Source organism: Struthio camelus, chromosome 7 (assembly GCF_040807025.1).
Source record: "Struthio camelus isolate bStrCam1 chromosome 7, bStrCam1.hap1, whole genome shotgun sequence".
NCBI lineage: Eukaryota > Metazoa > Chordata > Aves > Struthioniformes > Struthionidae > Struthio > Struthio camelus.
Genome location: NC_090948.1, coordinates 28,729,135 through 28,754,198, shown reverse-complemented (window position 1 = coordinate 28,754,198; position 25,064 = coordinate 28,729,135).

Sequence of the window (25,064 nt, the reverse complement as noted above, 5' to 3'; positions counted from 1 at the left end):
AAGTAGTCCTGGCAGCAATCTTGGGGCAGCCCCGCAGTGCCTTGCGCAAGTCCTCCACAGCCCCACTGCACCTGCGCCTCCAGCCTTTCCCACTCTCCTAACCCTAACCCTAACCCTAAGGCTAAGGCTAAGGCTAATGGGAGGGGTGGCCCCAGTGTCACCCCATCAGCGGCCTAGCTGCCTGAAAAGACAAAGTAGTCCTGGCAGCAATCTTGGGGCAGCCCCGCAGTGCCTTGCGCAAGTCCTCCACAGCCCCACTGCACCTGCGCCTCCAGCCTTTCCCACTCTCCTAACCCTAACCCTAACCCTAACCCTAAGGCTAAGGCTAAGGCTAATGTGAGGGGTGGCCCCAGTGTCACCCCATCAGCGGCCTAGCTGCCTGAAAAGACAAAGTAGTCCTGGCAGCAATCTTGGGGCAGCCCCGCAGTGCCTTGCGCAAGTCCTCCACAGCCCCACTGCACCTGGGCCTCCAGCCTTTCCCACTCTCCTAACCCTAACCCTAACCCTAACCCTAAGGCTAAGGCTAATGTGAGGGGTGGCCCCAGTGTCACCCCATCAGCGGCCTAGCTGCCTGAAAAGACAAAGTAGTCCTGGCAGCAATCTTGGGGCAGCCCCGCAGTGCCTTGCGCAAGTCCTCCACAGCCCCACTGCACCTGGGCCTCCAGCCTTTCCCACTCTCCTAACCCTAACCCTAAGGCTAAGGCTAAGGCTAAGGCTAATGTGAGGGGTGGCCCCAGTGTCACCCCATCAGTGGCCTAGCTGCCTGAAAGGACAAAGTAGTCCTGGCAGCAATCTTGGGGCAGCCCCGCAGTGCCTTGCGCAAGTCCTCCACAGCCCCACTGCACCTGCGCCTCCAGCCTTTCCCACTCTCCTAACCCTAACCCTAACCCTAACCCTAAGGCTAAGGCAAAGGCTAATGTGAGGGGTGGCCTCAGTGTCACCCCATCAGCGGCCTAGCTGCCTCAAAAGACAAAGTAGTCCTGGCAGCAATCTTGGGGCAGCCCCGCAGTGCCTTGCGCAAGTCCTCCACAGCCCCACTGCACCTGGGCCTCCAGCCTTTCCCACTCTCCTAACCCTAACCCTAAGGCTAAGGCTAAGGCTAAGGCTAATGGGAGGGGTGGCCCCAGTGTCACCCCATCAGCGGCCTAGCTGCCTGAAAAGACAAAGTAGTCCTGGCAGCAATCTTGGGGCAGCCCCGCAGTGCCTTGAGCAAGTCCTCCACAGCCCCACTGCACCTGCGCCTCCAGCCTTTCCCACTCTCCTAACCCTAACCCTAACCCTAACCCTAACCCTAAGGCTAAGGCTAATGTGAGGGGTGGCCCCAGTGTCACCCCATCAGCGGCCTAGCTGCCTGAAAAGACAAAGTAGTCCTGGCAGCAATCTTGGGGCAGCCCCGCAGTGCCTTGCGCAAGTCCTCCACAGCCCCACTGCACCTGGGCCTCCAGCCTTTCCCACTCTCCTAACCCTAACCCTAACCCTAACCCTAACCCTAAGGCTAAGGCTAATGTGAGGGGTGGCCCCAGTGTCACCCCATCAGCGGCCTAGCTGCCTGAAAAGACAAAGTAGTCCTGGCAGCAATCTTGGGGCAGCCCCGCAGTGCCTTGCGCAAGTCCTCCACAGCCCCACTGCACCTGCGCCTCCAGCCTTTCCCACTCTCCTAACCCTAACCCTAACCCTAACCCTAACCCTAAGGCTAAGGCTAATGTGAGGGGTGGCCCCAGTGTCACCCCATCAGCGGCCTAGCTGCCTGAAAAGACAAAGTAGTCCTGGCAGCAATCTTGGGGCAGCCCCGCAGTGCCTTGCGCAAGTCCTCCACAGCCCCACTGCACCTGGGCCTCCAGCCTTTCCCACTCTCCTAACCCTAACCCTAACCCTAACCCTAACCCTAAGGCTAAGGCTAATGTGAGGGGTGGCCCCAGTGTCACCCCATCAGCGGCCTAGCTGCCTGAAAAGACAAAGTAGTCCTGGCAGCAATCTTGGGGCAGCCCCGCAGTGCCTTGCGCAAGTCCTCCACAGCCCCACTGCACCTGCGCCTCCAGCCTTTCCCACTCTCCTAACCCTAACCCTAACCCTAACCCTAACCCTAAGGCTAAGGCTAATGTGAGGGGTGGCCCCAGTGTCACCCCATCAGCGGCCTAGCTGCCTGAAAAGACAAAGTAGTCCTGGCAGCAATCTTGGGGCAGCCCCGCAGTGCCTTGCGCAAGTCCTCCACAGCCCCACTGCACCTGCGCCTCCAGCCTTTCCCACTCTCCTAACCCTAACCCTAACCCTAAGGCTAAGTCTAAGGCTAAGGCTAATGTGAGGGGTGGCCCCAGTGTCACCCCATCAGCGGCCTAGCTGCCTGAAAAGACAAAGTAGTCCTGGCAGCAATCTTGGGGCAGCCCCGCAGTGCCTTGCGCAAGTCCTCCACAGCCCCACTGCACCTGGGCCTCCAGCCTTTCCCACTCTCCTAACCCTAACCCTAACCCTAAGGCTAAGGCTAATGTGAGGGGTGGCCCCAGTGTCACCCCATCAGCGGCCTAGCTGCCTGAAAAGACAAAGTAGTCCTGGCAGCAATCTTGGGGCAGCCCCGCAGTGCCTTGCGCAAGTCCTCCACAGCCCCACTGCACCTGGGCCTCCAGCCTTTCCCACTCTCCTAACCCTAACCCTAACCCTAACCCTAAGGCTAAGGCTAAGGCTAATGGGAGGGGTGGCCCCAGTGTCACCCCATCAGCGGCCTAGCTGCCTGAAAAGACAAAGTAGTCCTGGCAGCAATCTTGGGGCAGCCCCGCAGTGCCTTGAGCAAGTCCTCCACAGCCCCACTGCACCTGGGCCTCCAGCCTTTCCCACTCTCCTAACCCTAACCCTAACCCTAACCCTAACCCTAAGGCTAAGGCTAAGGCTAAGGCTAATGTGAGGGGTGGCCCCAGTGTCACCCCATCAGCGGCCTAGCTGCCTGAAAAGACAAAGTAGTCCTGGCAGCAATCTTGGGGCAGCCCCGCAGTGCCTTGAGCAAGTCCTCCACAGCCCCACTGCACCTGGGCCTCCAGCCTTTCCCACTCTCCTAACCCTAACCCTAACCCTAACCCTAACCCTAAGGCTAAGGCTAATGTGAGGGGTGGCCCCAGTGTCACCCCATCAGCGGCCTAGCTGCCTGAAAAGACAAAGTAGTCCTGGCAGCAATCTTGGGGCAGCCCCGCAGTGCCTTGAGCAAGTCCTCCACAGCCCCACTGTACTTGGGCCTCCAGCCTTTCCCACTCTCCTAACCCTAACCCTAACCCTAACCCTAACCCTAAGGCTAAGGCTAAGGCTAATGTGAGGGGTGGCCTCAGTGTCACCCCATCAGCGGCCTAGCTGCCTGAAAAGACAAAGTAGTCCTGGCAGCAATCTTGGGGCAGCCCCGCAGTGCCTTGCGCAAGTCCTCCACAGCCCCACTGCACCTGCGCCTCCAGCCTTTCCCACTCTCCTAACCCTAACCCTAACCCTAACCCTAACCCTAAGGCTAATGTGAGGGGTGGCCCCAGTGTCACCCCATCAGCGGCCTAGCTGCCTGAAAAGACAAAGTAGTCCTGGCAGCAATCTTGGGGCAGCCCCGCAGTGCCTTGCGCAAGTCCTCCACAGCCCCACTGCACCTGGGCCTCCAGCCTTTCCCACTCTCCTAACCCTAACCCTAACCCTAACCCTAAGGCTAAGGCTAATGGGAGGGGTGGCCCCAGTGTCACCCCATCAGCGGCCTAGCTGCCTGAAAAGACAAAGTAGTCCTGGCAGCAATCTTGGGGCAGCCCCGCAGTGCCTTGAGCAAGTCCTCCACAGCCCCACTGCACCTGGGCCTCCAGCCTTTCCCACTCTCCTAACCCTAACCCTAACCCTAACCCTAACCCTAAGGCTAAGGCTAATGTGAGGGGTGGCCCCAGTGTCACCCCATCAGCGGCCTAGCTGCCTGAAAAGACAAAGTAGTCCTGGCAGCAATCTTGGGGCAGCCCCGCAGTGCCTTGAGCAAGTCCTCCACAGCCCCACTGTACTTGGGCCTCCAGCCTTTCCCACTCTCCTAACCCTAACCCTAACCCTAACCCTAACCCTAAGGCTAAGGCTAAGGCTAATGTGAGGGGTGGCCTCAGTGTCACCCCATCAGCGGCCTAGCTGCCTGAAAAGACAAAGTAGTCCTGGCAGCAATCTTGGGGCAGCCCCGCAGTGCCTTGCGCAAGTCCTCCACAGCCCCACTGCACCTGCGCCTCCAGCCTTTCCCACTCTCCTAACCCTAACCCTAACCCTAACCCTAACCCTAAGGCTAATGTGAGGGGTGGCCCCAGTGTCACCCCATCAGCAGCCTAGCTGCCTGAAAAGACAAAGTAGTCCTGGCAGCAATCTTGGGGCAGCCCCGCAGTGCCTTGCGCAAGTCCTCCACAGCCCCACTGCACCTGGGCCTCCAGCCTTTCCCACTCTCCTAACCCTAACCCTAACCCTAAGGCTAAGGCTAAGGCTAATGGGAGGGGTGGCCCCAGTGTCACCCCATCAGCGGCCTAGCTGCCTGAAAAGACAAAGTAGTCCTGGCAGCAATCTTGGGGCAGCCCCGCAGTGCCTTGCGCAAGTCCTCCACAGCCCCACTGCACCTGCGCCTCCAGCCTTTCCCACTCTCCTAACCCTAACCCTAACCCTAAGGCTAAGGCTAAGGCTAATGTGAGGGGTGGCCCCAGTGTCACCCCATCAGCGGCCTAGCTGCCTGAAAAGACAAAGTAGTCCTGGCAGCAATCTTGGGGCAGCCCCGCAGTGCCTTGCGCAAGTCCTCCACAGCCCCACTGCACCTGGGCCTCCAGCCTTTCCCACTCTCCTAACCCTAACCCTAACCCTAACCCTAACCCTAACCCTAAGGCTAATGTGAGGGGTGGCCCCAGTGTCACCCCATCAGCGGCCTAGCTGCCTGAAAAGACAAAGTAGTCCTGGCAGCAATCTTGGGGCAGCCCCGCAGTGCCTTGCGCAAGTCCTCCACAGCCCCACTGCACCTGCGCCTCCAGCCTTTCCCACTCTCCTAACCCTAACCCTAAGGCTAAGGCTAAGGCTAAGGCTAATGGGAGGGGTGGCCCCAGTGTCACCCCATCAGTGGCCTAGCTGCCTGAAAGGACAAAGTAGTCCTGGCAGCAATCTTGGGGCAGCCCCGCAGTGCCTTGCGCAAGTCCTCCACAGCCCCACTGCACCTGGGCCTCCAGCCTTTCCCACTCTCCTAACCCTAACCCTAACCCTAACCCTAAGGCTAAGGCTAAGGCTAATGTGAGGGGTGGCCTCAGTGTCACCCCATCAGCGGCCTAGCTGCCTCAAAAGACAAAGTAGTCCTGGCAGCAATCTTGGGGCAGCCCCGCAGTGCCTTGTGCAAGTCCTCCACAGCCCCACTGCACCTGGGCCTCCAGCCTTTCCCACTCTCCTAACCCTAACCCTAAGGCTAAGGCTAAGGCTAAGGCTAATGGGAGGGGTGGCCCCAGTGTCACCCCATCAGCGGCCTAGCTGCCTGAAAAGACAAAGTAGTCCTGGCAGCAATCTTGGGGCAGCCCCGCAGTGCCTTGAGCAAGTCCTCCACAGCCCCACTGCACCTGCGCCTCCAGCCTTTCCCACTCTCCTAACCCTAACCCTAAGGCTAAGGCTAAGGCTAAGGCTAATGTGAGGGGTGGCCCCAGTGTCACCCCATCAGCGGCCTAGCTGCCTGAAAAGACAAAGTAGTCCTGGCAGCAATCTTGGGGCAGCCCCGCAGTGCCTTGAGCAAGTCCTCCACAGCCCCACTGCACCTGCGCCTCCAGCCTTTCCCACTCTCCTAACCCTAACCCTAACCCTAACCCTAACCCTAAGGCTAAGGCTAATGTGAGGGGTGGCCCCAGTGTCACCCCATCAGCGGCCTAGCTGCCTGAAAAGACAAAGTAGTCCTGGCAGCAATCTTGGGGCAGCCCCGCAGTGCCTTGCGCAAGTCCTCCACAGCCCCACTGCACCTGCGCCTCCAGCCTTTCCCACTCTCCTAACCCTAACCCTAACCCTAAGGCTAAGGCTAAGGCTAATGTGAGGGGTGGCCCCAGTGTCACCCCATCAGCGGCCTAGCTGCCTGAAAAGACAAAGTAGTCCTGGCAGCAATCTTGGGGCAGCCCCGCAGTGCCTTGCGCAAGTCCTCCACAGCCCCACTGCACCTGGGCCTCCAGCCTTTCCCACTCTCCTAACCCTAACCCTAACCCTAAGGCTAAGGCTAAGGCTAATGTGAGGGGTGGCCCCAGTGTCACCCCATCAGCGGCCTAGCTGCCTGAAAAGACAAAGTAGTCCTGGCAGCAATCTTGGGGCAGCCCCGCAGTGCCTTGCGCAAGTCCTCCACAGCCCCACTGCACCTGCGCCTCCAGCCTTTCCCACTCTCCTAACCCTAACCCTAACCCTAAGGCTAAGGCTAAGGCTAATGTGAGGGGTGGCCCCAGTGTCACCCCATCAGCGGCCTAGCTGCCTGAAAAGACAAAGTAGTCCTGGCAGCAATCTTGGGGCAGCCCCGCAGTGCCTTGCGCAAGTCCTCCACAGCCCCACTGCACTTGCGCCTCCAGCCTTTCCCACTCTCCTAACCCTAACCCTAACCCTAACCCTAACCCTAACCCTAAGGCTAATGTGAGGGGTGGCCCCAGTGTCACCCCATCAGCGGCCTAGCTGCCTGAAAAGACAAAGTAGTCCTGGCAGCAATCTTGGGGCAGCCCCGCAGTGCCTTGCGCAAGTCCTCCACAGCCCCACTGCACCTGCGCCTCCAGCCTTTCCCACTCTCCTAACCCTAACCCTAACCCTAACCCTAAGGCTAAGGCTAAGGCTAATGTGAGGGGTGGCCTCAGTGTCACCCCATCAGCGGCCTAGCTGCCTGAAAAGACAAAGTAGTCCTGGCAGCAATCTTGGGGCAGCCCCGCAGTGCCTTGCGCAAGTCCTCCACAGCCCCACTGCACCTGCGCCTCCAGCCTTTCCCACTCTCCTAACCCTAACCCTAAGGCTAAGGCTAAGGCTAAGGCTAATGTGAGGGGTGGCCCCCGGGTCACCCCATCAGTGGCCTAGCTGCCTGAAAGGACAAAGTAGTCCTGGCAGCAATCTTGGGGCAGCCCCGCAGTGCCTTGCGCAAGTCCTCCACAGCCCCACTGCACCTGCGCCTCCAGCCTTTCCCACTCTCCTAACCCTAACCCTAACCCTAACCCTAAGGCTAAGGCTAACGCTAATGTGAGGGGTGGCCCCAGTGTCACCCCATCAGCGGCCTAGCTGCCTGAAAAGACAAAGTAGTCCTGGCAGCAATCTTGGGGCAGCCCCGCAGTGCCTTGCGCAAGTCCTCCACAGCCCCTCTGCACCTGGGCCTCCAGCCTTTCCCACTCTCCTAACCCTAACCCTAAGCCTAACCCTAAGGCTAAGGCTAATGTGAGGGGTGGCCTCAGTGTCACCCCATCAGCGGCCTAGCTGCCTGAAAAGACAAAGTAGTCCTGGCAGCAATCTTGGGGCAGCCCCGCAGTGCCTTGCGCAAGTCCTCCACAGCCCCACTGCACCTGGGCCTCCAGCCTTTCCCACTCTCCTAACCCTAACCCTAACCCTAACCCTAAGGCTAAGGCTAAGGCTAATGTGAGGGGTGGCCTCAGTGTCACCCCATCAGCGGCCTAGCTGCCTGAAAAGACAAAGTAGTCCTGGCAGCAATCTTGGGGCAGCCCCGCAGTGCCTTGCGCAAGTCCTCCACAGCCCCACTGCACCTGCGCCTCCAGCCTTTCCCACTCTCCTAACTCTAACCCTAACCCTAAGGCTAAGGCTAAGGCTAATGGGAGGGGTGGCCCCAGTGTCACCCCATCAGCGGCCTAGCTGCCTGAAAAGACAAAGTAGTCCTGGCAGCAATCTTGGGGCAGCCCCGCAGTGCCTTGAGCAAGTCCTCCACAGCCCCACTGCACCTGGGCCTCCAGCCTTTCCCACTCTCCTAACCCTAACCCTAACCCTAACCCTAACCCTAAGGCTAAGGCTAATGTGAGGGGTGGCCCCAGTGTCACCCCATCAGCGGCCTAGCTGCCTGAAAAGACAAAGTAGTCCTGGCAGCAATCTTGGGGCAGCCCCGCAGTGCCTTGCGCAAGTCCTCCACAGCCCCACTGCACCTGGGCCTCCAGCCTTTCCCACTCTCCTAACCCTAACCCTAACCCTAACCCTAAGGCTAAGGCTAAGGCTAATGGGAGGGGTGGCCCCAGTGTCACCCCATCAGTGGCCTAGCTGCCTGAAAAGACAAAGTAGTCCTGGCAGCAATCTTGGGGCAGCCCCGCAGTGCCTTGCGCAAGTCCTCCACAGCCCCACTGCACCTGGGCCTCCAGCCTTTCCCACTCTCCTAACCCTAACCCTAACCCTAACCCTAAGGCTAAGGCTAATGTGAGGGGTGGCCCCAGTGTCACCCCATCAGCGGCCTAGCTGCCTGAAAAGACAAAGTAGTCCTGGCAGCAATCTTGGGGCAGCCCCGCAGTGCCTTGCGCAAGTCCTCCACAGCCCCACTGCACCTGTGCCTCCAGCCTTTCCCACTCTCCTAACCCTAACCCTAACCCTAACCCTAACCCTAAGGCTAAGGCTAATGTGAGGGGTGGCCCCAGTGTCACCCCATCAGCGGCCTAGCTGCCTGAAAAGACAAAGTAGTCCTGGCAGCAATCTTGGGGCAGCCCCGCAGTGCCTTGCGCAAGTCCTCCACAGCCCCACTGCACCTGCGCCTCCAGCCTTTCCCACTCTCCTAACCCTAACCCTAACCCTAACCCTAACCCTAACCCTAAGGCTAAGGCTAATGTGAGGGGTGGCCCCAGTGTCACCCCATCAGCGGCCTAGCTGCCTGAAAAGACAAAGTAGTCCTGGCAGCAATCTTGGGGCAGCCCCGCAGTGCCTTGCGCAAGTCCTCCACAGCCCCACTGCACCTGGGCCTCCAGCTTTTCCCACTCTCCTAACCCTAACCCTAAGGCTAAGGCTAAGGCTAAGGCTAATGTGAGGGGTGGCCCCAGGGTCACCCCATCAGCGGCCTAGCTGCCTGAAAGGACAAAGTAGTCCTGGCAGCAATCTTGGGGCAGCCCCGCAGTGCCTTGCGCAAGTCCTCCACAGCCCCACTGCACCTGCGCCTCCGGCCTTTCCCACTCTCCTAACCCTAACCCTAACCCTAACCCTAACCCTAAGGCTAATGTGAGGGGTGGCCCCAGTGTCACCCCATCAGCGGCCTAGCTGCCTGAAAAGACAAAGTAGTCCTGGCAGCAATCTTGGGGCAGCCCCGCAGTGCCTTGCGCAAGTCCTCCACAGCCCCACTGCACCTGGGCCTCCAGCCTTTCCCACTCTCCTAACCCTAACCCTAACCCTAAGGCTAAGGCTAAGGCTAATGTGAGGGGTGGCCTCAGTGTCACCCCATCAGCGGCCTAGCTGCCTGAAAAGACAAAGTAGTCCTGGCAGCAATCTTGGGGCAGCCCCGCAGTGCCTTGCGCAAGTCCTCCACAGCCCCACTGCACCTGGGCCTCCAGCCTTTCCCACTCTCCTAACCCTAACCCTAACCCTAACCCTAACCCTAAGGCTAATGTGAGGGGTGGACCCAGTGTCACCCCATCAGCGGCCTAGCTGCCTGAAAAGACAAAGTAGTCCTGGCAGCAATCTTGGGGCAGCCCCGCAGTGCCTTGCGCAAGTCCTCCACAGCCCCACTGCACCTGCGCCTCCAGCCTTTCCCACTCTCCTAACCCTAACCCTAACCCTAAGGCTAAGGCTAAGGCTAATGTGAGGGGTGGCCCCAGGGTCACCCCATCAGCGGCCTAGCTGCCTGAAAAGACAAAGTAGTCCTGGCAGCAATCTTGGGGCAGCCCCGCAGTGCCTTGCGCAAGTCCTCCACAGCCCCACTGCACCTGCGCCTCCAGCCTTTCCCACTCTCCTAACCCTAACCCTAACCCTAACCCTAAGGCTAAGGCTAAGGCTAATGTGAGGGGTGGCCCCAGTGTCACCCCATCAGCGGCCTAGCTGCCTGAAAAGACAAAGTAGTCCTGGCAGCAATCTTGGGGCAGCCCCGCAGTGCCTTGCGCAAGTCCTCCACAGCCCCTCTGCACCTGCGCCTCCAGCCTTTCCCACTCTCCTAACCCTAACCCTAACCCTAACCCTAACCCTAAGGCTAAGGCTAATGTGAGGGGTGGCCCCAGTGTCACCCCATCAGCGGCCTAGCTGCCTGAAAAGACAAAGTAGTCCTGGCAGCAATCTTGGGGCAGCCCCGCAGTGCCTTGCGCAAGTCCTCCACAGCCCCACTGCACCTGGGCCTCCAGCCTTTCCCACTCTCCTAACCCTAACCCTAAGGCTAAGGCTAAGGCTAAGGCTAATGTGAGGGGTGGCCCCAGTGTCACCCCATCAGTGGCCTAGCTGCCTGAAAGGACAAAGTAGTCCTGGCAGCAATCTTGGGGCAGCCCCGCAGTGCCTTGCGCAAGTCCTCCACAGCCCCACTGCACCTGGGCCTCCAGCCTTTCCCACTCTCCTAACCCTAACCCTAACCCTAACCCTAAGGCTAAGGCTAAGGCTAATGTGAGGGGTGGCCTCAGTGTCACCCCATCAGCGGCCTAGCTGCCTGAAAAGACAAAGTAGTCCTGGCAGCAATCTTGGGGCAGCCCCGCAGTGCCTTGTGCAAGTCCTCCACAGCCCCACTGCACCTGGGCCTCCAGCCTTTCCCACTCTCCTAACCCTAACCCTAAGGCTAAGGCTAAGGCTAAGGCTAATGGGAGGGGTGGCCCCAGTGTCACCCCATCAGCGGCCTAGCTGCCTGAAAAGACAAAGTAGTCCTGGCAGCAATCTTGGGGCAGCCCCGCAGTGCCTTGAGCAAGTCCTCCACAGCCCCACTGCACCTGCGCCTCCAGCCTTTCCCACTCTCCTAACCCTAACCCTAACCCTAACCCTAACCCTAAGGCTAAGGCTAATGTGAGGGGTGGCCCCAGTGTCACCCCATCAGCGGCCTAGCTGCCTGAAAAGACAAAGTAGTCCTGGCAGCAATCTTGGGGCAGCCCCGCAGTGCCTTGAGCAAGTCCTCCACAGCCCCACTGCACCTGGGCCTCCAGCCTTTCCCACTCTCCTAACCCTAACCCTAACCCTAACCCTAACCCTAAGGCTAAGGCTAATGTGAGGGGTGGCCCCAGTGTCACCCCATCAGCGGCCTAGCTGCCTGAAAAGACAAAGTAGTCCTGGCAGCAATCTTGGGGCAGCCCCGCAGTGCCTTGCGCAAGTCCTCCACAGCCCCACTGCACCTGGGCCTCCAGCCTTTCCCACTCTCCTAACCCTAACCCTAACCCTAACCCTAACCCTAAGGCTAATGTGAGGGGTGGCCCCAGTGTCACCCCATCAGCGGCCTAGCTGCCTGAAAAGACAAAGTAGTCCTGGCAGCAATCTTGGGGCAGCCCCGCAGTGCCTTGCGCAAGTCCTCCACAGCCCCACTGCACCTGCGCCTCCAGCCTTTCCCACTCTCCTAACCCTAACCCTAACCCTAAGGCTAAGGCTAAGGCTAATGTGAGGGGTGGCCCCAGTGTCACCCCATCAGCGGCCTAGCTGCCTGAAAAGACAAAGTAGTCCTGGCAGCAATCTTGGGGCAGCCCCGCAGTGCCTTGCGCAAGTCCTCCACAGCCCCACTGCACCTGCGCCTCCAGCCTTTCCCACTCTCCTAACCCTAACCCTAACCCTAACCCTAAGGCTAAGGCTAAGGCTAATGGGAGGGGTGGCCTCAGTGTCACCCCATCAGCGGCCTAGCTGCCTGAAAAGACAAAGTAGTCCTGGCAGCAATCTTGGGGCAGCCCCGCAGTGCCTTGAGCAAGTCCTCCACAGCCCCACTGCACCTGCGCCTCCAGCCTTTCCCACTCTCCTAACCCTAACCCTAACCCTAACCCTAAGGCTAAGGCTAAGGCTAATGTGAGGGGTGGCCTCAGTGTCACCCCTTCAGCGGCCTAGCTGCCTGAAAAGACAAAGTAGTCCTGGCAGCAATCTTGGGGCAGCCCCGCAGTGCCTTGCGCAAGTCCTCCACAGCCCCACTGCACCTGCGCCTCCAGCCTTTCCCACTCTCCTAACCCTAACCCTAACCCTAACCCTAACCCTAACCCTAACCCTAACCCTAACCCTTACCCTAAGGCTAAGGCTAATGTGAGGGGTGGCCCCAGTGTCACCCCATCAGCGGCCTAGCTGCCTGAAAAGACAAAGTAGTCCTGGCAGCAATCTTGGGGCAGCCCCGCAGTGCCTTGCGCAAGTCCTCCACAGCCCCACTGCACCTGGGCCTCCAGCTTTTCCCACTCTCCTAACCCTAACCCTAAGGCTAAGGCTAAGGCTAAGGCTAATGGGAGGGGTGGCCCCAGGGTCACCCCATCAGTGGCCTAGCTGCCTGAAAGGACAAAGTAGTCCTGGCAGCAATCTTGGGGCAGCCCCGCAGTGCCTTGCGCAAGTCCTCCACAGCCCCACTGCACCTGCGCCTCCAGCCTTTCCCACTCTCCTAACCCTAACCCTAACCCTAAGGCTAAGGCTAAGGCTAATGTGAGGGGTGGCCCCAGTGTCACCCCATCAGCGGCCTAGCTGCCTGAAAAGACAAAGTAGTCCTGGCAGCAATCTTGGGGCAGCCCCGCAGTGCCTTGCGCAAGTCCTCCACAGCCCCACTGCACCTGCGCCTCCAGCCTTTCCCACTCTCCTAACCCTAACCCTAACCCTAAGGCTAAGGCTAAGGCTAATGTGAGGGGTGGCCTCAGTGTCACCCCATCAGCGGCCTAGCTGCCTGAAAAGACAAAGTAGTCCTGGCAGCAATCTTGGGGCAGCCCCGCAGTGCCTTGCGCAAGTCCTCCACAGCCCCACTGCACCTGGGCCTCCAGCCTTTCCCACTCTCCTAAACCTAACCCTAACCCTAACCCTAACCCTAAGGCTAAGGCTAAGGCTAATGTGAGGGGTGGCCTCAGTGTCACCCCATCAGCGGCCTAGCTGCCTGAAAAGACAAAGTAGTCCTGGCAGCAATCTTGGGGCAGCCCCGCAGTGCCTTGAGCAAGTCCTCCACAGCCCCACTGCACCTGCGCCTCCAGCCTTTCCCACTCTCCTAACCCTAACCCTAACCCTAACCCTAAGGCTAAGGCTAATGGGAGGGGTGGCCCCAGTGTCACCCCATCAGCGGCCTAGCTGCCTGAAAAGACAAAGTAGTCCTGGCAGCAATCTTGGGGCAGCCCCGCAGTGCCTTGCGCAAGTCCTCCACAGCCCCACTGCACCTGGGCCTCCAGCCTTTCCCACTCTCCTAACCCTAACCCTAACCCTAAGGCTAAGGCTAAGGCTAATGTGAGGGGTGGCCCCAGTGTCACCCCATCAGCGGCCTAGCTGCCTGAAAAGACAAAGTAGTCCTGGCAGCAATCTTGGGGCAGCCCCGCAGTGCCTTGCGCAAGTCCTCCACAGCCCCACTGCACCTGCGCCTCCAGCCTTTCCCACTCTCCTAACCCTAACCCTAACCCTAACCCTAACCCTAAGGCTAAGGCTAATGTGAGGGGTGGCCCCAGTGTCACCCCATCAGCGGCCTAGCTGCCTGAAAAGACAAAGTAGTCCTGGCAGCAATCTTGGGGCAGCCCCGCAGTGCCTTGCGCAAGTCCTCCACAGCCCCACTGCACCTGGGCCTCCAGCCTTTCCCACTCTCCTAACCCTAACCCTAACCCTAACCCTAACCCTAAGGCTAATGTGAGGGGTGGCCCCAGTGTCACCCCATCAGCGGCCTAGCTGCCTGAAAAGACAAAGTAGTCCTGGCAGCAATCTTGGGGCAGCCCCGCAGTGCCTTGCGCAAGTCCTCCACAGCCCCACTGCACCTGCGCCTCCAGCCTTTCCCACTCTCCTAACCCTAACCCTAACCCTAACCCTAACCCTAAGGCTAAGGCTAATGTGAGGGGTGGCCCCAGTGTCACCCCATCAGCGGCCTAGCTGCCTGAAAAGACAAAGTAGTCCTGGCAGCAATCTTGGGGCAGCCCCGCAGTGCCTTGAGCAAGTCCTCCACAGCCCCACTGTACTTGGGCCTCCAGCCTTTCCCACTCTCCTAACCCTAACCCTAACCCTAACCCTAACCCTAAGGCTAAGGCTAAGGCTAATGTGAGGGGTGGCCCCAGTGTCACCCCATCAGCGGCCTAGCTGCCTGAAAAGACAAAGTAGTCCTGGCAGCAATCTTGGGGCAGCCCCGCAGTGCCTTGCGCAAGTCCTCCACAGCCCCACTGCACCTGCGCCTCCAGCCTTTCCCACTCTCCTAACCCTAACCCTAACCCTAACCCTAACCCTAACCCTAACCCTAACCCTAAGGCTAAGGCTAATGTGAGGGGTGGCCCCAGTGTCACCCCATCAGCGGCCTAGCTGCCTGAAAAGACAAAGTAGTCCTGGCAGCAATCTTGGGGCAGCCCCGCAGTGCCTTGCGCAAGTCCTCCACAGCCCCACTGCACCTGCGCCTCCAGCCTTTCCCACTCTCCTAACCCTAACCCTAACCCTAAGGCTAAGGCTAAGGCTAATGTGAGGGGTGGCCCCAGTGTCACCCCATCAGCGGCCTAGCTGCCTGAAAAGACAAAGTAGTCCTGGCAGCAATCTTGGGGCAGCCCCGCAGTGCCTTGCGCAAGTCCTCCACAGCCCCACTGCACCTGGGCCTCCAGCCTTTCCCACTCTCCTAACCCTAACCCTAACCCTAACCCTAACCCTAAGGCTAATGTGAGGGGTGGCCTCAGTGTCACCCCATCAGCGGCCTAGCTGCCTGAAAAGACAAAGTAGTCCTGGCAGCAATCTTGGGGCAGCCCCGCAGTGCCTTGCGCAAGTCCTCCACAGCCCCACTGCACCTGGGCCTCCAGCCTTTCCCACTCTCCTAACCCTAACCCTAACCCTAACCCTAAGGCTAAGGCTAAGGCTAATGGGAGGGGTGGCCCCAGGGTCACCCCATCAGCGGCCTAGCTGCCTGAAAAGACAAAGTAGTCCTGGCAGCAATCTTGGGGCAGCCCCGCAGTGCCTTGCGCAAGTCCTCCACAGCCCCACTGCACCTGCGCCTCCAGCCTTTCCCACTCTCCTAACCCTAACCCTAACCCTAACCCTAAGGCTAAGGCTAAGGCTAAGGCTAAGGCTAATGTGAGGGGTGGCCTCAGTGTCACCCCATCAGCGGCCTAGCTGCCTGAAAAGACAAAGTAGTCCTGGCAGCAATCTTGGGGCAGCCCCGCAGTGCCTTGCGCAAGTCCTCCACAGCCCCACTGCACCTGCGCCTCCAGCCTTTCCCACTCTCCTAACCCTAACCCTAACCCTAACCCTAAGGCTAAGGCTAATGTGAGGGGTGGCCCCAGTGTCACCCCATCAGCGGCCTAGCTGCCTGAAAAGACAAAGTAGTCCTGGCAGCAATCTTGGGGCAGCCCCGCAGTGCCTTGCGCAAGTCCTCCACAGCCCCACTGCACCTGCGCCTCCAGCCTTTCCCACTCTCCTAACCCTAACCCTAACCCTAACCCTAAGGCTAAGGCTAAGGCTAATGTGAGGGGTGGCCCCAGTGTCACCCCATCAGCGGCCTAGCTGCCTGAAAAGACAAAGTAGTCCTGGCAGCAATCTTGGGGCAGCCCCGCAGTGCCTTGCGCAAGTCCTCCACAGCCCCACTGCACCTGCGCCTCCAGCCTTTCCCACTCTCCTAACCCTAACCCTAACCCTAACCCTAACCCTAAGGCTAAGGCTAAGGCTAATGTGAGGGGTGGCCTCAGTGTCACCCCATCAGCGGCCTAGCTGCCTGAAAAGACAAAGTAGTCCTGGCAGCAATCTTGGGGCAGCCCCGCAGTGCCTTGCGCAAGTCCTCCACAGCCCCACTGCACCTGGGCCTCCAGCCTTTCCCACTCTCCTAACCCTAACCCTAACCCTAAGGCTAAGGCTAAGGCTAATGTGAGGGGTGGCCCCAGTGTCACCCCATCAGCGGCCTAGCTGCCTGAAAAGACAAAGTAGTCCTGGCAGCAATCTTGGGGCAGCCCCGCAGTGCCTTGCGCAAGTCCTCCACAGCCCCACTGCACCTGGGCCTCCAGCCTTTCCCACTCTCCTAACCCTAACCCTAACCCTAACCCTAAGGCTAAGGCTAATGTGAGGGGTGGCCCCAGTGTCACCCCATCAGCGGCCTAGCTGCCTGAAAAGACAAAGTAGTCCTGGCAGCAATCTTGGGGCAGCCCCGCAGTGCCTTGCGCAAGTCCTCCACAGCCCCACTGCACCTGGGCCTCCAGCCTTTCCCACTCTCCTAACCCTAACCCTAACCCTAACCCTAAGGCTAAGGCTAAGGCTAATGTGAGGGGTGGCCCCAGTGTCACCCCATCAGCGGCCTAGCTGCCTGAAAAGACAAAGTAGTCCTGGCAGCAATCTTGGGGCAGCCCCGCAGTGCCTTGCGCAAGTCCTCCACAGCCCCACTGCACCTGCGCCTCCAGCCTTTCCCACTCTCCTAACCCTAACCCTAACCCTAACCCTAACCCTAACCCTAACCCTAAGGCTAAGGCTAATGTGAGGGGTGGCCCCAGGGTCACCCCATCAGCGGCCTAGCTGCCTGAAAAGACAAAGTAGTCCTGGCAGCAATCTTGGGGCAGCCCCGCAGTGCCTTGCGCAAGTCCTCCACAGCCCCACTGCACCTGCGCCTCCGGCCTTTCCCACTCTCCTAACCCTAACCCTAACCCTAACCCTAAGGCTAAGGCTAATGTGAGGGGTGGCCCCAGTGTCACCCCATCAGCGGCCTAGCTGCCTGAAAAGACAAAGTAGTCCTGGCAGCAATCTTGGGGCAGCCCCGCAGTGCCTTGCGCAAGTCCTCCACAGCCCCACTGCACCTGGGCCTCCAGCCTTTCCCACTCTCCTAACCCTAACCCTAACCCTAACCCTAAGGCTAAGGCTAATGTGAGGGGTGGCCTCAGTGTCACCCCATCAGCGGCCTAGCTGCCTGAAAAGACAAAGTAGTCCTGGCAGCAATCTTGGGGCAGCCCCGCAGTGCCTTGCGCAAGTCCTCCACAGCCCCACTGCACCTGCGCCTCCAGCCTTTCCCACTCTCCTAACCCTAACCCTAACCCTAACCCTAAGGCTAAGGCTAAGGCTAATGGGAGGGGTGGCCCCAGGGTCACCCCATCAGCGGCCTAGCTGCCTGAAAAGACAAAGTAGTCCTGGCAGCAATCTTGGGGCAGCCCCGCAGTGCCTTGCGCAAGTCCTCCACAGCCCCACTGCACCTGGGCCTCCAGCCTTTCCCACTCTCCTAACCCTAACCCTAAGGCTAAGGCTAAGGCTAAGGCTAATGGGAGGGGTGGCCCCAGTGTCACCCCATCAGCGGCCTAGCTGCCTGAAAAGACAAAGTAGTCCTGGCAGCAATCTTGGGGCAGCCCCGCAGTGCCTTGCGCAAGTCCTCCACAGCCCCACTGCACCTGCGCCTCCAGCCTTTCCCACTCTCCTAACCCTAACCCTAACCCTAACCCTAACCCTAACCCTAAGTCTAAGTCTAAGGCTAATGTGAGGGGTGGCCTCAGTGTCACCCCATCAGCGGCCTAGCTGCCTGAAAAGACAAAGTAGTCCTGGCAGCAATCTTGGGGCAGCCCCGCAGTGCCTTGCGCAAGTCCTCCACAGCCCCACTGCACCTGCGCCTCCAGCCTTTCCCACTCTCCTAACCCTAACCCTAACCCTAACCCTAAGGCTAAGGCTAATGTGAGGGGTGGCCCCAGTGTCACCCCATCAGCGGCCTAGCTGCCTGAAAAGACAAAGTAGTCCTGGCAGCAATCTTGGGGCAGCCCCGCAGTGCCTTGCGCAAGTCCTCCACAGCCCCACTGCACCTGGGCCTCCAGCCTTTCCCACTCTCCTAACCCTAACCCTAACCCTAACCCTAAGGCTAAGGCTAAGGCTAATGTGAGGGGTGGCCCCAGTGTCACCCCATCAGCGGCCTAGCTGCCTGAAAAGACAAAGTAGTCCTGGCAGCAATCTTGGGGCAGCCCCGCAGTGCCTTGCGCAAGTCCTCCACAGCCCCACTGCACCTGCGCCTCCAGCCTTTCCCACTCTCCTAACCCTAACCCTAACCCTAACCCTAACCCTAAGGCTAAGGCTAAGGCTAATGTGAGGGGTGGCCTCAGTGTCACCCCATCAGCGGCCTAGCTGCCTGAAAAGACAAAGTAGTCCTGGCAGCAATCTTGGGGCAGCCCCGCAGTGCCTTGCGCAAGTCCTCCACAGCCCCACTGCACCTGGGCCTCCAGCCTTTCCCACTCTCCTAACCCTAACCCTAACCCTAACCCTAAGGCTAAGGCTAATGTGAGGGGTGGCCCCAGTGTCACCCCATCAGCGGCCTAGCTGCCTGAAAAGACAAAGTAGTCCTGGCAGCAATCTTGGGGCAGCCCCGCAGTGCCTTGCGCAAGTCCTCCACAGCCCCACTGCACCTGCGCCTCCAGCCTTTCCCACTCTCCTAACCCTAACCCTAACCCTAACCCTAAGGCTAAGGCTAAGGCTAATGTGAGGGGTGGCCCCAGTGTCACCCCATCAGCGGCCTAGCTGCCTGAAAAGACAAAGTAGTCCTGGCAGCAATCTTGGGGCAGCCCCGCAGTGCCTTGCGCAAGTCCTCCACAGCCCCACTGCACCTGCGCCTCCAGCCTTTCCCACTCTCCTAACCCTAACCCTAACCCTAACCCTAAGGCTAAGGCTAAGGCTAATGTGAGGGGTGGCCCCAGTGTCACCCCATCAGCGGCCTAGCTGCCTGAAAAGACAAAGTAGTCCTGGCAGCAATCTTGGGGCAGCCCCGCAGTGCCTTGTGCAAGTCCTCCACAGCCCCACTGCACCTGGGCCTCCAGCCTTTCCCACTCTCCTAACCCTAACCCTAACCCTAACCCTAACCCTAACCCTAACCCTAAGGCTAAGGCTAATGTGAGGGGTGGCCCCAGTGTCACCCCATCAGCGGCCTAGCTGCCTGAAAAGACAAAGTAGTCCTGGCAGCAATCTTGGGGCAGCCCCGCAGTGCCTTGCGCAAGTCCTCCACAGCCCCACTGCACCTGCGCCTCCAGCCTTTCCCACTCTCCTAACCCTAACCCTAACCCTAACCCTAAGGCTAAGGCTAAGGCTAATGTGAGGGGTGGCCCCAGGGTCACCCCATCAGTGGCCTAGCTGCCTGAAAGGACAAAGTAGTCCTGGCAGCAATCTTGGGGCAGCCCCGCAGTGCCTTGCGCAAGTCCTCCACAGCACCACTGCACCTGGGCCTCCAGCCTTTCCCACTCTCCTAACCCTAACCCTAAGGCTAAGGCTAAGGCTAAGGCTAATGTGAGGGGTGGCCCCAGTGTCACCCCATCAGCGGCCTAGCTGCCTGAAAAGACAAAGTAGTCCTGGCAGCAATCTTGGGGCAGCCCCGCAGTGCCTTGCGCAAGTCCTCCACAGCCCCACTGCACCTGCGCCTCCAGCCTTTCCCACTCTCCTAACCCTAACCCTAACCCTAACCCTAAGGCTAAGGCTAATGTGAGGGGTGGCCTCAGTGTCACCCCATCAGCGGCCTAGCTGCCTGAAAAGACAAAGTAGTCCTGGCAGCAATCTTGGGGCAGCCCCGCAGTGCCTTGCGCAAGTCCTCCACAGCCCCACTGCACCTGGGCCTCCAGCCTTTCCCACTCTCCTAAACCTAACCCTAACCCTAACCCTAACCCTAAGGCTAAGGCTAAGGCTAATGTGAGGGGTGGCCTCAGTGTCACCCCATCAGCGGCCTAGCTGCCTGAAAAGACAAAGTAGTCCTGGCAGCAATCTTGGGGCAGCCCCGCAGTGCCTTGCGCAAGTCCTCCACAGCCCCACTGCACCTGCGCCTCCAGCCTTTCCCACTCTCCTAACCCTAACCCTAACCCTAACCCTAACCCTAACCCTAACCCTAACCCTAAGGCTAAGGCTAAGGTTAGGGGTGGCCCCAGTGTCACCCCATCAGCGGCCTAGCTGCCTGAAAAGACAAAGTAGTCCTGGCAGCAATCTTGGGGCAGCCCCGCAGTGCCTTGCGCAAGTCCTCCACAGCCCCACTGCACCTGGGCCTCCGGCCTTTCCCACTCTCCTAACCCTAACCCTAACCCTAAGGCTAAGGCTAAGGCTAATGTGAGGGGTGGCCCCAGTGTCACCCCATCAGCGGCCTAGCTGCCTGAAAAGACAAAGTAGTCCTGGCAGCAATCTTGGGGCAGCCCCGCAGTGCCTTGCGCAAGTCCTCCACAGCCCCACTGCACCTGCGCCTCCAGCCTTTCCCACTCTCCTAACCCTAACCCTAACCCTAACCCTAACCCTAACCCTAACCCTAAGGCTAAGGCTAATGTGAGGGGTGGCCCCAGGGTCACCCCATCAGCGGCCTAGCTGCCTGAAAAGACAAAGTAGTCCTGGCAGCAATCTTGGGGCAGCCCCGCAGTGCCTTGCGCAAGTCCTCCACAGCCCCACTGCACCTGCGCCTCCGGCCTTTCCCACTCTCCTAACCCTAACCCTAACCCTAACCCTAAGGCTAAGGCTAATGTGAGGGGTGGCCCCAGTGTCACCCCATCAGCGGCCTAGCTGCCTGAAAAGACAAAGTAGTCCTGGCAGCAATCTTGGGGCAGCCCCGCAGTGCCTTGCGCAAGTCCTCCACAGCCCCACTGCACCTGGGCCTCCAGCCTTTCCCACTCTCCTAACCCTAACCCTAACCCTAACCCTAAGGCTAAGGCTAATGTGAGGGGTGGCCTCAGTGTCACCCCATCAGCGGCCTAGCTGCCTGAAAAGACAAAGTAGTCCTGGCAGCAATCTTGGGGCAGCCCCGCAGTGCCTTGCGCAAGTCCTCCACAGCCCCACTGCACCTGCGCCTCCAGCCTTTCCCACTCTCCTAACCCTAACCCTAACCCTAACCCTAAGGCTAAGGCTAAGGCTAATGGGAGGGGTGGCCCCAGGGTCACCCCATCAGCGGCCTAGCTGCCTGAAAAGACAAAGTAGTCCTGGCAGCAATCTTGGGGCAGCCCCGCAGTGCCTTGCGCAAGTCCTCCACAGCCCCACTGCACCTGGGCCTCCAGCCTTTCCCACTCTCCTAACCCTAACCCTAAGGCTAAGGCTAAGGCTAAGGCTAATGGGAGGGGTGGCCCCAGTGTCACCCCATCAGCGGCCTAGCTGCCTGAAAAGACAAAGTAGTCCTGGCAGCAATCTTGGGGCAGCCCCGCAGTGCCTTGCGCAAGTCCTCCACAGCCCCACTGCACCTGCGCCTCCAGCCTTTCCCACTCTCCTAACCCTAACCCTAACCCTAACCCTAACCCTAACCCTAAGTCTAAGTCTAAGGCTAATGTGAGGGGTGGCCTCAGTGTCACCCCATCAGCGGCCTAGCTGCCTGAAAAGACAAAGTAGTCCTGGCAGCAATCTTGGGGCAGCCCCGCAGTGCCTTGCGCAAGTCCTCCACAGCCCCACTGCACCTGCGCCTCCAGCCTTTCCCACTCTCCTAACCCTAACCCTAACCCTAACCCTAAGGCTAAGGCTAATGTGAGGGGTGGCCCCAGTGTCACCCCATCAGCGGCCTAGCTGCCTGAAAAGACAAAGTAGTCCTGGCAGCAATCTTGGGGCAGCCCCGCAGTGCCTTGCGCAAGTCCTCCACAGCCCCACTGCACCTGGGCCTCCAGCCTTTCCCACTCTCCTAACCCTAACCCTAACCCTAACCCTAAGGCTAAGGCTAAGGCTAATGTGAGGGGTGGCCCCAGTGTCACCCCATCAGCGGCCTAGCTGCCTGAAAAGACAAAGTAGTCCTGGCAGCAATCTTGGGGCAGCCCCGCAGTGCCTTGCGCAAGTCCTCCACAGCCCCACTGCACCTGCGCCTCCAGCCTTTCCCACTCTCCTAACCCTAACCCTAACCCTAACCCTAACCCTAAGGCTAAGGCTAAGGCTAATGTGAGGGGTGGCCTCAGTGTCACCCCATCAGCGGCCTAGCTGCCTGAAAAGACAAAGTAGTCCTGGCAGCAATCTTGGGGCAGCCCCGCAGTGCCTTGCGCAAGTCCTCCACAGCCCCACTGCACCTGGGCCTCCAGCCTTTCCCACTCTCCTAACCCTAACCCTAACCCTAACCCTAAGGCTAAGGCTAATGTGAGGGGTGGCCCCAGTGTCACCCCATCAGCGGCCTAGCTGCCTGAAAAGACAAAGTAGTCCTGGCAGCAATCTTGGGGCAGCCCCGCAGTGCCTTGCGCAAGTCCTCCACAGCCCCACTGCACCTGCGCCTCCAGCCTTTCCCACTCTCCTAACCCTAACCCTAACCCTAACCCTAAGGCTAAGGCTAAGGCTAATGTGAGGGGTGGCCCCAGTGTCACCCCATCAGCGGCCTAGCTGCCTGAAAAGACAAAGTAGTCCTGGCAGCAATCTTGGGGCAGCCCCGCAGTGCCTTGTGCAAGTCCTCCACAGCCCCACTGCACCTGGGCCTCCAGCCTTTCCCACTCTCCTAACCCTAACCCTAACCCTAACCCTAACCCTAACCCTAACCCTAACCCTAAGGCTAAGGCTAATGTGAGGGGTGGCCCCAGTGTCACCCCATCAGCGGCCTAGCTGCCTGAAAAGACAAAGTAGTCCTGGCAGCAATCTTGGGGCAGCCCCGCAGTGCCTTGCGCAAGTCCTCCACAGCCCCACTGCACCTGCGCCTCCAGCCTTTCCCACTCTCCTAACCCTAACCCTAAGGCTAAGGCTAAGGCTAAGGCTAATGTGAGGGGTGGCCCCAGGGTCACCCCATCAGTGGCCTAGCTGCCTGAAAGGACAAAGTAGTCCTGGCAGCAATCTTGGGGCAGCCCCGCAGTGCCTTGCGCAAGTCCTCCACAGCCCCACTGCACCTGCGCCTCCAGCCTTTCCCACTCTCCTAACCCTAACCCTAACCCTAACCCTAAGGCTAAGGCTAAGGCTAATGTGAGGGGTGGCCCCAGTGTCACCCCATCAGCGGCCTAGCTGCCTGAAAAGACAAAGTAGTCCTGGCAGCAATCTTGGGGCAGCCCCGCAGTGCCTTGCGCAAGTCCTCCACAGCCCCACTGCACCTGCGCCTCCAGCCTTTCCCACTCTCCTAACCCTAACCCTAACCCTAACCCTAAGGCTAAGGCTAAGGCTAATGTGAGGGGTGGCCCCAGTGTCACCCCATCAGCGGCCTAGCTGCCTGAAAAGACAAAGTAGTCCTGGCAGCAATCTTGGGGCAGCCCCGCAGTGCCTTGTGCAAGTCCTCCACAGCCCCACTGCACCTGGGCCTCCAGCCTTTCCCACTCTCCTAACCCTAACCCTAACCCTAACCCTAACCCTAACCCTAACCCTAAGGCTAAGGCTAATGTGAGGGGTGGCCCCAGTGTCACCCCATCAGCGGCCTAGCTGCCTGAAAAGACAAAGTAGTCCTGGCAGCAATCTTGGGGCAGCCCCGCAGTGCCTTGCGCAAGTCCTCCACAGCCCCACTGCACCTGCGCCTCCAGCCTTTCCCACTCTCCTAACCCTAACCCTAAGGCTAAGGCTAAGGCTAAGGCTAATGTGAGGGGTGGCCCCAGGGTCACCCCATCAGTGGCCTAGCTGCCTGAAAGGACAAAGTAGTCCTGGCAGCAATCTTGGGGCAGCCCCGCAGTGCCTTGCGCAAGTCCTCCACAGCACCACTGCACCTGGGCCTCCAGCCTTTCCCACTCTCCTAACCCTAACCCTAACCCTAACCCTAACCCTAAGGCTAATGTGAGGGGTGGCCCCAGTGTCACCCCATCAGCGGCCTAGCTGCCTGAAAAGACAAAGTAGTCCTGGCAGCAATCTTGGGGCAGCCCCGCAGTGCCTTGCGCAAGTCCTCCACAGCCCCACTGCACCTGCGCCTCCAGCCTTTCCCACTCTCCTAACCCTAACCCTAACCCTAACCCTAAGGCTAAGGCTAATGTGAGGGGTGGCCTCAGTGTCACCCCATCAGCGGCCTAGCTGCCTGAAAAGACAAAGTAGTCCTGGCAGCAATCTTGGGGCAGCCCCGCAGTGCCTTGCGCAAGTCCTCCACAGCCCCACTGCACCTGGGCCTCCAGCCTTTCCCACTCTCCTAAACCTAACCCTAACCCTAACCCTAACCCTAAGGCTAAGGCTAAGGCTAATGTGAGGGGTGGCCTCAGTGTCACCCCATCAGCGGCCTAGCTGCCTGAAAAGACAAAGTAGTCCTGGCAGCAATCTTGGGGCAGCCCCGCAGTGCCTTGCGCAAGTCCTCCACAGCCCCACTGCACCTGCGCCTCCAGCCTTTCCCACTCTCCTAACCCTAACCCTAACCCTAACCCTAACCCTAACCCTAACCCTAACCCTAAGGCTAAGGCTAAGGTTAGGGGTGGCCCCAGTGTCACCCCATCAGCGGCCTAGCTGCCTGAAAAGACAAAGTAGTCCTGGCAGCAATCTTGGGGCAGCCCCGCAGTGCCTTGCGCAAGTCCTCCACAGCCCCACTGCACCTGGGCCTCCGGCCTTTCCCACTCTCCTAACCCTAACCCTAACCCTAACCCTAACCCTAAGGCTAATGTGAGGGGTGGCCCCAGTGTCACCCCATCAGCGGCCTAGCTGCCTGAAAAGACAAAGTAGTCCTGGCAGCAATCTTGGGGCAGCCCCGCAGTGCCTTGCGCAAGTCCTCCACAGCCCCACTGCACCTGCGCCTCCAGCCTTTCCCACTCTCCTAACCCTAACCCTAACCCTAACCCTAACCCTAAGGCTAAGGCTAATGTGAGGGGTGGCCCCAGTGTCACCCCATCAGCGGCCTAGCTGCCTGAAAAGACAAAGTAGTCCTGGCAGCAATCTTGGGGCAGCCCCGCAGTGCCTTGAGCAAGTCCTCCACAGCCCCACTGTACTTGGGCCTCCAGCCTTTCCCACTCTCCTAACCCTAACCCTAACCCTAACCCTAACCCTAAGGCTAAGGCTAAGGCTAATGTGAGGGGTGGCCCCAGTGTCACCCCATCAGCGGCCTAGCTGCCTGAAAAGACAAAGTAGTCCTGGCAGCAATCTTGGGGCAGCCCCGCAGTGCCTTGCGCAAGTCCTCCACAGCCCCACTGCACCTGCGCCTCCAGCCTTTCCCACTCTCCTAACCCTAACCCTAACCCTAACCCTAACCCTAACCCTAACCCTAAGGCTAAGGCTAATGTGAGGGGTGGCCCCAGTGTCACCCCATCAGCGGCCTAGCTGCCTGAAAA